The 14488-nt window shown below is 52.6% G+C and overlaps 1 protein-coding gene across 4 annotated transcripts in view; it reads right to left on the bottom strand.

Moving 5' to 3' along the window:
• The window catches only part of GDPD5 (glycerophosphodiester phosphodiesterase domain containing 5), a 114826-nt gene extending 102950 nt beyond the window's left edge, over positions 1–11876 (bottom strand). For 2 of the 4 annotated variants that reach the window (XM_068555260.1, XM_068555261.1), the window contains exons 1-2: positions 11793–11856; positions 6316–6451 (exon numbers count right to left, since the gene is read on the bottom strand). The gene's annotated coding sequence lies outside the window, so the exon portion shown is untranslated. Of the gene's footprint in view, positions 1–6315; positions 6452–11792 lie in introns of all 4 variants that reach the window. The other 2 variants (XM_068555263.1, XM_068555262.1) reach the window with 2 other exon arrangements.
• Between the last annotated feature and the right edge of the window lie 2612 nt (positions 11877–14488).

Genomic DNA, 14488 nt, shown 5'->3' with positions numbered 1-14488 from the left:
TGCAAGGCTGAAGTGGGCTCAAGCCCTGGGCACTCCGACTCCTGGCCCTGCTCTCTCCACCAGCCCCTGGGGCCACACCCAGGCTGACCTCCCTGTGTGCACTAACGCCTTCTGGGTTTCCCAGCGTCCTTTATCCAGGGCCCAGAATCATCTAATGAGCAGGAGGAGCTATCTTGGGGTCAGAGATGTTGCAGGGGGACAACTGCCCCGGTTTGCCCTGGACTGTCCCTCTTTTAGCACTAGGAGTCCTACATCCCTCGGTCATGGGCAAACCCGGACAGGTGGTGACCCTAGAGCTCTGGTCCAGCCAGGACCCATTGCTGGCCCTGTGGATACCCAGACCCTGAACCATTACAACCTACCCACTTCCAGGCATTTGTTCCCTCCCCATCCCTGAGCCCTGGGAGCTTCCTGAGCTGGGGCCTTAGGTGGGAGGCCCTGAGGTCTGGTGAGGGGCTGGGGCAGGGGTTAAGGCAGCAGTCCTCAACCTTTTTGGTACCAGGGACCGGTTTCACGGAAGACAATTCTTTCCAAGGAAGAGGGGAAGGTTTCAGGATGATCAGGCATTAGATTCTCATAAGGAGCATGCAACCTAGATCCCTCGCATGCGCAGTTCACAGTCGGGTTTGTGCTGCTATGAGAATCTAATGCTGCGGCTGATCTGACAGGAGGCGGGGCTCAGGCAGTAATGCGAGCTATGGGGAGTGGCTGTAAATACAGATGAAGCTTCGCTCCCTTGCCTGCCACTCACCTTCTGCTCACGAACCGGTACCGGTCCACGGCCCGGGGATTGGGGACCCCTTGGTTAAGGGATTAAGGAGATGGGGCTTGCCCATACTGGCAGGAAGTAACAGTCCAAATTCCATCCTGACTTGACCTTGCACTGGCCTCAGAAGTCAGCAGCCTCCATACCTGTCTTGACCTTTTATTTAATCCCCTGACTCTCTGTATATCCTGTAAACCACCCCCCCTCCCGCCCACCTCCCACCAAGAAAGCACAGAGTCCCAGCCTGCTGTGGTCTGAGGCAATCAGGCTGACCCGAGGGTGCCCACCCACTCCTGTCGCCCCCCAGGCACCCATCAAGCGTGGCTGGGCCCTGACTTAGAATAGCACAAGGGGCTCTGCACTCAGAAGGACTGAGTGAAATTCAGTAAAATTCTGGCTCTCCTACATTCTCCCCAAGTGAACTTGGCCAGTGATTTCACCTGTTGAGCCTCGGTTTTCTCATCTGTAAAACAGGGATAATAGTACCTACCACATTAGGCTGGGGCAGGGGTTAATGAGATAATGCCCCGCGAAGCTTGACACATGGGTAACACCCATAAAGCTGTTGTTGCGTTACCACTCCTCTGTGCCAGGGAGCCTTTGTGCTGGATGCCAGAGCCCCAGTGATAAACCAGAAGACATCCAGGGACTCCCCAGGGAAATCACAATCTGATAGGGACACAGGACACAAGACAGTTATCAAAAATAAAATAACTGTTCTAATGGAGGAGTGAACAAGGCGTGGTGGGAGCACCAGGGAGGAGGAGAGTCTCAACGGGGCCCATGGGGCACGGAGGAAGTCCGTCCTGGAGGGGGCAGAGCATGAGTGGAGCCTTGCAGAGGAGCAGATTTTTGCCAGGCAGATCCAGGCGATGAAGGAGCCTCTTGCGACTCACTGTGTCTAGGGTTCTCCTGTCCTGTAATAAGGGTGGGGTGGGAACCAGGCTCGTGCTGCTGGCTGGCGTCTCTGCAGAGGCTCCAGAAGCTTCAGACAAGAGGGCCCCAGCACCCCTCCCCCACCCCGTCCTAAATGGAGGGTCAGACCATCCTGTAGGACCAGACCATCCTGTAGGACCAAGCAGGAGGTGTGTTCCCAGACCTGTCCTACCGGCCTCCACCCATCACCCATCCGTGTTAAATCAGTTTTTTTAAGGGAGAATTGTCAGTCTGCTCTGCTACCCCTCCCTCCTGTAAGTGAGAAGGACTGCCAGAGAACTGTTGGGAGAGCATGATATGTGCACCTAGAATCTGGGGGACACAGGGACCGGAACTCCTCTCACACATTGCAGAGTCTAACAGCACGGTTTGTGTGGGGAGGCGGAATGGGGTGCGGGAGGCCAGGGCTACCCTGGGAAGGGCTCGCTGCCGGCTAGACTACACAAAGGATGCCTGACTTGCCTGTTGGCCAGATGAGGGCCTGCCTGTCTAAGGCCGTGGCCAGCTGCCTGAGGACCCCTTTGGGGGAGGTGAGGAGATCTCATGAGTTAAAGATCAACTTTAGACATCAACCATGTCCAGAGGGTCCCCAGCCAGATTACAACTGTGTCAGGCAAGGAGGGCTTTTTCTGCCCTCTCTCCCACTCTGCACTCCACCCTGAAGCGGCCGCAAGTAGCAGCCAGAGATGGTCATAGAGGGAGAGAAGGAACTTGTTGGCACGCTCTCCAGGTTTCTGGTTTCTGAGGTAAGCCCAGCCTGAAAGAAGGGTCTCATTCTAGACTAGAAAGATTTTGGAAGTTTGATATTACTTTGAACTGTATTTTTAAAAAAGAAATATGTGGATGATTTCAAACATATATGAAATTAGAGAGATTAGTATAATGAACCTCCTATGTACCCATCCTTCAGCTTCAACATTAGTCAGGTCAGGTCAATCTTGTTCAATCTGTGTCCTCGGCCCACTCCCTCTAATGTAATTTTGAATCAAATCTGCAAGAAAGAATAAAACATCCTCCTGCTTGCCTTTGAAAAATTAAAAATAAAAAAAGTCAGCATCCTCCCCTGTTTGATTAGGGCACTAGTCTAGGGCATAAACCTGAGATCAACGTGGGCAGGACCCACTAAGTCATTCCACTGAAGGCAGGGTTTACACCTGCTTCTTGCATCATGTGTTCCCACCACTCAGAACAGTGCCGGGCACATAGTAGGTGCTTAATAAATCATTCTGGAGCCTCTCCTCCTCCTGCTCCTCTGTTGCATCCCAGACAGCATCTCTTCTTTGGGCATCAGCTGGAGCTGATACTCAGCCCTCCATCCAAGGCTGCGGTCAGGTCCTGCTCATAGCACCCCACCCTGGGGCATATGCCAGAGGCAGGATTACTGCGCAGAACACAGGAGCTGATGAAATCAAGAGCCTAACTCAGTGCTCCGGATGGCAGGTGGCTGTTATCGTAAAAGCAGTGGTAAGGAGACACCCAGAAGAAAGCTTTGAGTGGAGGGTGACAAGGGCAGACATTTTGGGGACTTCATTTCACTCTGCGGAAGCGGGTACAGAAGGGGTGAGAACGAAGCAGCAAGACAGTGAGGAGACAGGTAACGGAATCTGGGGAGAAGGGATGAAGGTTTGACTCCTTCTGGGAAGGAAGCAATGGGGGGTGTGAAAGATGGGGGAGCTGGAAAACTTAGAGGCACAGCTCAGCTGCTGTGCCCTGACCCCTCCCACCTTTAAGCTCTGAGTCCTTCCTAGGACTAACTACCTGTGCAAAGTGAAAACTACCGTGTTCCATGTCCAAAAATTATTAAGAATTTCAAGATAAAAATTGCAAATATTGCACCAAATATATTTATACTAAAAAATTATTCGTTGTTCATCCGAAATTCAGCTTTAACTGGGAGTCCTGTACGTTAGCTGGCAACTCTACTAGGTGCATCCTGGTGTCTCCTCCATTACCTGGGGCTTCTAGGAGAAGGACACTCAAACTTCAGCCTGCATCAGAATCACCTGGAGGGCTTGTTAAAACAGATTGCTGGGCTCCATCCCCAGAGTTTCTGACTCATAGGTCTGGGTGGAGCCCAAGAATTTCATTTCTAACAAGTTCCAAGGTGATGCTGATGCTTTTGGTCCTGGGGCCACATTCTGAGAACCAAGGTTCAAGGGTCCATTACCATAGTGAAGCCCATGACTAGGACCCAGAAAAGTGCAGTGACCCAAAATGACCACCAGAGGGCAGAGGCGCCCACTAGTCAGGCCTCACGGGGAGCGCACTGTCTTGGGGCGGGGCTTACACCTCTGCTGAGCAATTGCTCAGTGCCTGACCAAGTCCAGGGCCCCGGCTGTGATGAAAACATGGGTCAGACTCAGTGCCTTCTCTTGAGGAGTTCATGGTCTGGTTAGGGAGACACAGGTGTTAACTGACAATTATAATTGGTGCTGAGGTGCTGGGAAGCACAGAGTAGAGTGGGTGGGGATTCCGTGGGAACCCAGAGAAGGCTGGGGGTAGTCAGGCAGGCTTCCTGGAGGAGCTTGTGGCCTGAACCATGAGTAGGAGTCACCCAGGTGGGGAGAAGAGGAGGAAGGGCATTCTGCACAAGTACAAGGGCATGCAGGCTGGGAAATGTCAGGTGTTACCAAGGACTAGCACAGAGGCAGGGGAGAGAATTGGTGGGTGAATACCTGGCAAGGCTGGTGGGGGCTTGATTGGATCCTAAAGGTCTCAGGGAGCCCCAGGAGGGTTTTAACTGATGGTGTGTTAGAATGATCCCCAGGCAACGGTGTGGAGGAGGAAAGACCAGAGGCAGGGAAGCTAGTGAGGAGGCTGGCACAGTGGTCCAGGGAAGGGGTGACCAGACAAAGCAAGAATGGCAACAGTCTCATTCATTCATCCATCCACTCATTACACACATTTATGGAACAACTTCTCTGATCTAAGCCCTGGGCTGGATGCTGGGATTTGGTGGCCTTCTCAGAGAGCTCACAATCTAACAGGAAAGGCCACCAACCAACAGCCCATGGCACAGTTAGCCAGCCAGTGATATCTGTGGTCCCTGAGGGATCAATACAAGGGATGCTAAGGAAGCCAAATGGCAGGGTCTGGGCAGAGGTGGGGGTGGGAGGCATCTCCCAGGAGAACCCCTGACCTGGGCATCCTGACCTAGCAAGCACAGATGCCTCATTCAGCCAGACCTTGGCGCCCTCCCCACTGCAGCCCAGAGCTAACAATATGGCCATTGAAGTTTGCTGCCACTGCTCGAGGTCCAGCCTTTCCTGCTCCCATCCTCCCTCAGCCACACAATCCTGGCCTTCAGCAGGGAAGAAAGAGCAGAATTATATGCAGGTACCAGGGGCTGGGGCCACTCCTCGACCACAGTCAATCTGGCCCCCAGATCCAGGTGGGCACCCGGGCTGGCACCTTCCTCAAACACGCAGGGCTCTCGTTCTAAGCATGTGAAGGGTTGGCCAGCTAGAAGCAGGGGGAGAGAGGAGATGACCTTACGTGCCAAGAGAATGCTCTCTAAAGGCTGTCCTGGCTGCTCAGGGTTCCTGGAACACACTACATTCATCTACAGGGGTGAGATTGGCCCCATGGATGAAGTGAATTAAAATCAAATTAACTAGAGCACTACTCTCTAGAAGGGTGGCCTTTTGCTATTCTGAGAACATGCTTAGTTTTTTCCAGCCTTGGGACCCTTGCATATATAGTTCCCTCTGTTTGGGTTGCTCTCCTCCACTTTAAAGTTTTCAGGGGGTTGGCTTCATTGGTAGGCAGAAGAGTGGCTCCCAAAGACATCCAGGTCCTAATCCCTGCATATGTTAGCTTACATGGTAAAGGGGACTTTGCAGATGTGATTAAATATTTATTTATTTATTTGGCTGTGCCGGGTCTTAGTCACAGCACATGGGATTTTCATTGCCGTGTGCAGGATCTTTAGCTGTGGTGTGTGGGATTTTTTTTTTTTTTTTTTTTTTTAGTTGCGGCATGAGGGTGAGGGATCTTTAGTTGCGGCATGTGAACTCTTAGTCATGGCACGTGGGATCTAGTTCCCTGACCAGGGATCGAACCTGGGCCCCGTGCATTGGGAGTGAGGAGTCTTAGCCACTGGACCACCAGGGAAGTCTCCTACAGATGTGCTTACATTATGGATCTTGAGATAGAGAGATTACCTGGTGGCCCTATGTAACAACAAGGTTCCTTATATGAGGGAGGAGGGGAGGGGGGTCAGAGAAAGAGATGTGATGACAGAAGCAGAGGTCAGAGAGAGGGGCAGCTATGAAGATGCTACACTGCTGGCATTGAGGATGGAGGAATGGGTCATGAGTCAAGGAGTGCAGGCAGCCCCCTAGAACCCGGAAAGGGCAAGGAAACAGACTTGCCCCAGAGCTTCCAGAAGGAACGCAGCCCTGCTGACCCATTCTAGTCTTCTGACATCCAGAACTATAGGAGGATAAACTTTTATTGTTTTAAGCCACTAAGTTTATGGTAATTTGTTGCAGCAGCAATAGGAAAACAGTACAGCCTCTCATCATTCAGTTCTCAGGTTATACCCCCTGTAAGGTACTCATCCCCCCACCTCCAACCACCGGCTTTTGTTTCTTCGTAGCGCTTACCATTACCTGGAATTATCAGATCTGTTTCTTAGTGTATAGCCTGTCTCCTCCAGACGCATGTGAGGCTCCTTGAGAGCGAAGGCCCTGTTTGTTCCCTCCTGTGTTCTTTGCACCCAGAATAGCGCCTGGTACATAGTGAGTCCTTGATGAATGTTGGTTGCATAAAAGAAGGAATAAATAGAATAAATAAAGGGCTTAGTATGATCTCTCCCTCCTGTGCGCACTGAAGGCAAGGGAAGGGAGAAGCTGTGGCTGGCTGGGGGAGCCTCCCAGGCTATGAGAGGGCAGAAGGGGTCTTCGGAGCTTGGAGGTCGGAAGGAGAGAGACATGGAGGCTGGAGGAGCCGACCTCTGCATGCCTGTGGGAGCTACAGCGGCACCTAACACAGAACTGGTGCACAGACTTCCTAGCGTACAGGCCTCTCCGGTTTCAAACTCAGCACCTTTTATTTTTCTTTTGTCTCTCAACCTGGAAGACAGGCTGTTGAAAGGAACCATTGTTCTCACTTTGCAGATGGGGCACTGAGGCACTCAGTGACCTGAGAGTGGGAAGATATCCAGGTGCATCTCCGGCAAGGGCTCATGGGATCTGGGAAGTGCCTGAGGCTGCCCTGTCCCCCGAGACTTCCCCAGGCCCCGCAGGCTTCCAGCTGCTGGACAGCCCTTCTGTCCGTCTGCCTGGGATGCCCTTCCACACCTCGCCTTCTCTCAGGGCTGGGACTAGGGTGAGGAGAGTGAGACATTCACCCTGGGTGCAAATTACAAGGGGCACCCCAAACCTCAGTAATCAAAAGAAATAACCTTTCCATGCAGTATTTTTTAAAAATCAAAGTTAATGCCAAAAAAATCCATGATGAACAAAATATCAGTTTTAAATAAACACTTTTTTTTCTCTTTTGGCTCAGGCTCCAACATGGCTTGACACAGTACTATTTTAATGTTCTTGTCCAGGACTGGCTACGTGATGTGTGAGGCCCCTCCTTCAAAAATTACTCCAAATTTCAAGATGGCAACAGCAGAACATGCAACCAAGTGTGGCACCCTGTCAGACTGCACAGGTTGCATGCCCAGGAAGTTGGCCCTGATCCTGTCTTTACTTAAAACGTTGATATTTTGTTCATCATCTATTTTTTTAGCATTGATTTTCATTTTTTAAAATATAGCATGAAAATATTACTTATCTTTATTACTGTGGGTTTTGGTGTTCCCATTGATTGTGCACCCGAGGAGGCCACCTCCCTTTTCTCACGCTCCCCAAGCCTTCTCTGCTTGAGGTGAGCTCCTTCTCCACCCCAGGCAGCCTCCTCCAGGAAGTCTTCCCTGCTCCCATCCCTGCATGGGCTCTGGCAGCCCTCTGCCTTCTCCCCTCTGTCACAGCCTTGAGCACCCTGTGTGAGCTCCGTTGCTTAAGGACAGGGAGTGGATCTGGTTTGTTTCTGTGTTCCCAGGACAGGGCCTGGCTCAAAACAGTTGCTCAGGAAAAGTTGGTTTCGAGTGAAAATGAGTGGCCTGCCAGCGTCTGGAATTCTATGTCAACATGATGCCTTTGTCAAGTCCTTCTGTCTCGAGAAGGACCTTGGTAAAACCCCCTGGAAATGCCCAGTGGTGGCAGAGCCAGCTCTGTGGGCACTGGGCCTGCTTGTCCCCCGCACCCCTCCCCCAGGACACTGTGGGAGACCCAGTCCCACTCCAGGTGGCAGGACAGACCTCCAGCAGGATGCGGGGACGGGCCAGTGCTGTGGGTGTGGATGAAGGCAGAGAGGGCCCCCTGTCAGGACTTTGGTATCAAGGCAGCCTCATCTCTGCGCTGTGCTGCCCCTGCCTGTGGCCTGTCACTGACCCATCGCTCACTGTACACGCTGCACTGAGCTGCTGGGTGGCTCCTAGCCTCAGGGACTCAGTCTTGCTCCCATGACGGGGCTTCCTGTCTTGTTCCCGGGACCAGGCTTGTCTAGATCTGCAGCTGAGACCCTTTCTCACACTCAGCCCCACTCCTGCCGGTCTTCCAGGGCTGGGTCTCTGTGTCAGGAGCTTGAGGGAGTGCCCGCAGGTCTCTGAGCTTCAGCCTACACTGATCCCTTGAGATCGCCCCCTTTAGATCCTGGGACTCTGTCAGACCTGGCCACCACTTGTCCAGATCCCCCTTCTTTGTGGCCCTGACACTGGGGCCTGGGTAGGGTTAACGAAGAAGAGACTTGTAGGCAGTGCCCAAGATTTGGACAACTCTGGGTCCTGGGCATCAGTGATGCTAGTGTGAGACTCCCCAGTTGGCTGCAGCGGACAGAACCCCGGACCCCAAGCAGGGAAACCTGGCTTCAAATCCAGGCTCTATCATTCCTGGGCTTTTTGAGGCTCAGTTTCTTGATCTGCAAATTGGGAATTAAAATGCCTGCCTCACAGCAGGGATATGGGAGTTAACAGAGAATGAAAGCGCTCCCTGTACAAAGCGGGCATCAATAAATGCTCGTTCCCTTTCCCCTGTGTCTACTTTGGGTGCCCAGACTGGTCAGCTGTGCCCCTGGTAATCCCCTTCCCCCTCCAGCTCCCAAGCCTTGAGTTCTTTTTCACAACTCTCTGTCCTAGCGAAAGAGATGGGGAAACTGAGGCTCAGAGGGATCAGGGACTTGCCCGAAGTCACATACAGAGTCAGAGGCTGAGCACAGGCTGGTACCCAGGACCCGACGCTCGCCCTGGGCTCTGCAGGCACCAGGCTGCTCCGCTGCCGTCTCCCCATCTGGCCTTGAGAATGCTGAGCCTGAGGAGGACGGCTGGGCCTCAGCATCCACTGCGGCCCCTCCCCCGCCTCACACACATGCACAGAGCCGAGGGCTCTGGGTGCATCCATGAAAGGCGTGTTTCCCTCCTGAGTCAGAGCACACCCAGAGCAGACAGCTCCAGCCTGCCCTAAGAGCCGGTCCCCCCTCCCCACTGGAACCTCTGGGCAGCGGCCAGCACAGCTGCATCCCCTCAGCAGGGCCTGCAACGATAGGCCCACGTTGCATCAGCTCGGCCTGTCCCTGCGCTGGCTCCTGCCCGCCAGCCAATGGGGCCCGGCCGAGTGTACGGATCCTGGCTCTGACCCACCCCACCAGCCACGGAATCACCACGCGGCAGCCTGGTCCTCCCTCGGCATTCTCAGCGAGGGAGGAGGGGACAGAGGGCATCGTGGCTCCATCGCATCCAGCATGGCCTTCCTCCCTCTGCCCGCCCACCCCACTAGCGGCCCAGCCAGCTCCTCCTTGATTCTTCCTCCTGGAGGTGGCAGACGATATTCCCCCCTCCGCCTGGCATGGGCCTGTTTCTCCCCAGCCTCTGTTCTTCTCAGCCTCTGTGCCTGCTCTGACCCACACCGACCATCCCATGGCATCCATTACTCTCCTGTGCCACAGTCCCAAATCCCAGCCTGGCCTCTCCTGAGTGCCAGACTCACGGATGCTACAGCCTCTTGGATGCCTCCTATCTACAGAAAACGGAGCTCACTACCTTCCCCCTAGAGTCTCCATCTCAGAGAGGGGACCGTTTGCCACCTGTTTACCCAGGCCAGACCCCCGAGAGTCCTCCTTCCTCCTTCTCCCTGGCCCTCCAAGCCCCAGTCCACTGCTGGACCCTCTTAGCCCCATGGCCCCTGCCCGGGTCCAGGCACCAGCATCCTGCTCTGGGTTCTTGTGACATTCTCCTCTCTGGCTTCCCTCTGTCACTCTCCACTCAGCAGACACAGAACTCCTTTAAAAACTCCAACGAGACCTTGTCATTTCCCTGCTAAACTGCCTTCAGGAGGGGCTCCCAAGTTCCTGCTAGACCAAGACTGGCCTGGCCATCTTCTGCAGCTCTGCCCACACATGCTCCTGTCCCCTCACATGGTGACCTTTGGCAGGACTCTTTTGTCCCCGCTGGCTGCTGCCCATGAAATCCTGCCACAATCAAGCTCATTTTAGCCTGAGGCCATGGGGGTGGAAAATGCCGGGCCTGGCCAGACGGGCTCCAGCTCCAGCCTCCCAGGCTCCCCAGAGCTGCAGTGAGGGGCCCTGAGCCCCAGGCCCCATCACGGCCCGTGCTTCCCCAGCACCTACTCAGACATGGCCTTCAGGCCTGGCTTGATCCCTCACTGGATATTGCTTTTCTATTTACTTTTTTGATTGTCAAAAACTGATTATAAAAGTAATATATGCTATTGAAAAAATTCAGAGAAGCAGAGAGTTGAAAAAAGAGATAATGTGTATGTCCATCTCCAAAGACAGTATTAAACCATTTAAGAGTACTTACTTCTGGCCTTTTTCTATGAATATTATGCATATCTCTCTATATTTTTGAATACACATTCATTGAGAAAAAAAAGCTCGAAATAGTTTAAAAATTAGGTGGAGGGACTTCCCTGGTGGTGCAGTGGTTGAGAATCTGCGTGCCAATGCAGGGAACACGGGTTCGATCCCTGGTCCGGGAAGATCCCACATGCCGCGGAGCAACTAAGCCCGTGCACCACAACTACGGAAGCCCACGCGCCTAGAGCCCGTGCTCCGCAACAAGAGAAGCCACCACAATGAGAAGCCCGCGCACTGCAACGAAGAGTAGATCCCGCTCGCTGCAACTAAAGAAAGCCTGCATGCAGCAATGAAGACCCAATGCAGCCATAAATAAATAAATTTATTAAAAAAAAAATTAGGTGGAAATCACCTAGTAACAAGAATTGACTTTTTTGGTGAGATGTAAACATCCTTCCACACATCTGTGCCTCTGCACATGGAATTTTCGTAAACATGCTGTTTTATAAGCTGCTGCATTTTTTATCCACCAATCCATTAAGCTCTCCGAGGATTAAAATGGCTTCCACCTTTATGGTGGCTGCCAATTGTCCTTGCCTTACTGACATTGTCTCTAATTTTTGGCTCTTACAAATGAGGCTATAATGAACATCCTTGTACGTGTATCTATGCTCATATTTTTATTTTTTAATTTTTTTAACATCCTTATTGGAGTATAATTGCTTTACAATGGTGTGTCAGTTTCTGCTTTATAACAAAGTGAATCAGCTATATATATACATATATCCCCATATCTCCTCCCTCTTGCGTCTCCCTCCCACCCTCCCTATCCCACCCCTCTAGGTGGTCACAAAGCACAGAGCTGATCTCCCTGTGCTATGCGGCTGCTTCCCACTAGCTAGCTATTTTACATTTGGTAGTATATATAAGTCCATGTCACTCTTTCACTTTGTCCCTGCTTACCCTTCTCCCTCCCCATGTCCTCAAGTCCATTCTCTACGTCTGCGTCTTTATTCCTGTCCTGTCCCTAGTTTCTTCAGAACCATTAAAAAAAATTTTTTTTAAAGAACAAATAATTTAAAAATTTAAAAATGTGTGAATAGGTAATGCATTCATATAGCCTCCAAATTCATACGGGATGAAAGATAAGTCTCACTCCTCCCCCTCTCCCTCTCACATCCAGTCCTTCCCCTGCCAGCAAGGAATGTTACCAGTTTCTACCCACCTGCTGGGACAATCTGTGCAGATCTAAGCAACACCCTCCTTCACTTCAGCTCTGAGATGGAATCAATATCAAGACATAAAGAACTTCCTTGTTTTTTGTTTTTCCCAACTTCCTGGTATTCCCACCCCCCTACTGATGGACAGTTAGGTTGTTTCCAAGTTTTGCAATTACAAATAATGTTGCCGGGAAATACTCAGTACAATCTTTAAAGCTCCCAGTGCAAACTGCCTTCTAGAAAGGGTGTGTCCATCTCTTCTCTTGCCAACAGTGGGGACGAAACTAAACTTTCCCGTTTAAAATGAAATCCCTCAGATCCTTCCAGATCCTCCTCATTTCTCCACGTCACAGATGAGGAAACAGAGGCCCAGAGAGGTGCAGTGACTTTCCAAGGTCATTCGCTGAATGGTGGCACCCAGCCTCCCTGACTCCCGGGCTGGATTCTCTTCGCTTTGCCAGGATGCCACCCTTGGCCTGTGCCTCTTCTGAAAGGCCCCACTCCAGCCCTTTGCTTCCCTCCTGTGTATGTGCAAGGCCAGGTGTGAGTGGAACTGACAGGATGGTGATCAGAGCAGGAATGGTCAGAAGTGGCTTCTTAAGGTTAGGAAGGATGTGACCAGGTGATGAAGAGGCGGGCAGCGTGCAGCAGAGATCCTAATGCCATGCAGAGTTCGCAAAGTGCTCTCCAACCCATTGTTTCATCTGTGCTTCTCATCATCCTCCAGATCATCATTCCTATTTGACAGAGGTGGGGAGCTATACCAGCTAAAACACAGCGGAGCTGGGCCAGGATCCCAGGTCTCCTGACCCCCATGCCAGGGCTTCTTGAATCCCATAACACTGGGGTGGCTGCACTGGGCTGAAGCGGATTAGGGCTGGGAGTGGGGTGGTCAGAGCTCAGGGGCCCTTTTCTGAGTGTCAGAGACCCTAAGATAGGGAGGGCAGCCCTGCGGCTGATCTGGGCATCAGTATTATTACAGCTGTCAGCGTCACCTGGGGGAGAAAAGAGCTGGGTGCTGGGTAAGGGGGTGGGTAGAGAGGCAACAGGGGAAGGGAAAAGGCAAGGTGGTACTTAAAAGCCGTCTGACCACCCCAAGGGCTCTCCAGGCAGCTGGAGCTATTTCCATGAGTTGCCGAAGGAGGCCTGGGACAGGGAGACTGGCAGAAGGAAGGGAGCTCCAGTCCCAGAGCTGAGCTTTCTTAAGAGCATCCTCCCTTGCTGTGGCCCTAAGAAGGCAGAGAGTCTCTGCCCAGGAGCACCGAGGACCTGCACTTGCAAACTGGCTTTCTGCAAAGGGCCACCAAGGGGCTTGGACTTTCTCGAGGGGCTGTTGGGAGCCACAGAAGGGTTTTGAGCTGGTGCAATGGACTGAGCCCTGGGCTGGGGTCAGGAGCCCTGTCCCTGTGTTCTGCACCTGGCTCACTCCCCACACATGGTAGATGCTCAAGAAATGTCTGCAGGTTTTGGGGGTGAAGGCAGGGGAGAACGTCAACCGGCAGGGAGCGGGGTGGCAAGGAGAAGTCTCACCCTCTCATTTTACAACTGGAAACCGAAGGCCAGAGAGGAGAAGTGACTTCCCCAAGGCTTCACAGCTAATAAGGGGTGAAGAGAGTGGAATCCCGACTGCGGGCTGTCCTCCCCGCCTCCCCTTGAGCCTGAGCCTGTGTACAGGTACCTATTAGGCATGTGTGCCACATGTGGTGCATTTGTATCGCTAGAGAGTTATGCAGACATGTGTATATGTGGATTGCATGAAGGGGCCGCAGTGGGTGGGTGGACACGTGTGTCTGCAGTGTTATGTGTCAGTGGACGTGTGTCTCTGGGGTGTCCTGTCAGGGTGTCAGGCGTGTGGGTGAAGGCCCTGGAGTTGCCTCAGCACCAGGAGGATGGTAGGAGGGTGGGGCTTGCTCTGGGAGGAGGAGGGAGGAGTCATGCGTCTGCCCACCCCTCACCAGCCTCCCAGCCTCCCACCCTCCAACGTGGCAGCTCACAGGACAGCCCTTTGGGTCAGAAGGCCCCAAACTCCACGAGAGAGAATCAGAGATTGCAGAAGCTGCGTTTCCCTGACTCATGCTTGGGGCTGCGAGCACATTCTTGGCTCCTGGACAGCATCTCAAAGAAGAACTGCCAGTGGCAGCCCTGGTTTCCCAGGGAGAGGGCCCACCATGGGCTGGCTATCCAAGCCTTTCTTGGCCACAGTTTTATCCTCTGTTAAAAGAAGAAAGGGATGACACTTCCTTCCAATTAACGTCCAATAATTAAAAGTGAGATATTGTTTAGGGTGCCTGGCCACAGCAAAGGGCCCCATGAATGTCACTTCCTTGTCCTGTCCCTGTCCCAACTCCCCATCTTCCACAGGCAAACAGTTCAAATCCCAGTTCTGACTGCAATTTGCTGTAAGGTCTTGAACTTAGCCTCCCTGAACCTCAGTTTCCTTGTGTTTAAAATGGAGACATTCTTACTTAACCTGAGAGTATTAAATATAATAATATGAACGTGCTGGGCACTTAACATGTTAGTTTTTGTCCTAGGATTCTGTAGGGTGAGGACTGCCTGAATCTAGCCACTGGGGCTAGAGAGCCGTTTCTGCAATATCTGGCAGAACTGGGCCTGCCTACCTGGAAGGCCCAGTTAGAAGATGGTGTGGGAGAAAGAGGGCTGGGGCCCAGGGCATGGGCTCTGGCCCAGCTCCACCTCT

This window comes from Eschrichtius robustus, chromosome 11, assembly GCF_028021215.1.
Source record: "Eschrichtius robustus isolate mEscRob2 chromosome 11, mEscRob2.pri, whole genome shotgun sequence".
Classification (NCBI taxonomy): domain Eukaryota; kingdom Metazoa; phylum Chordata; class Mammalia; order Artiodactyla; family Eschrichtiidae; genus Eschrichtius; species Eschrichtius robustus.
The sequence above is the reverse complement of the archived record's forward strand: the minus strand, read 5'-3'. Positions and strand labels throughout refer to the sequence as shown.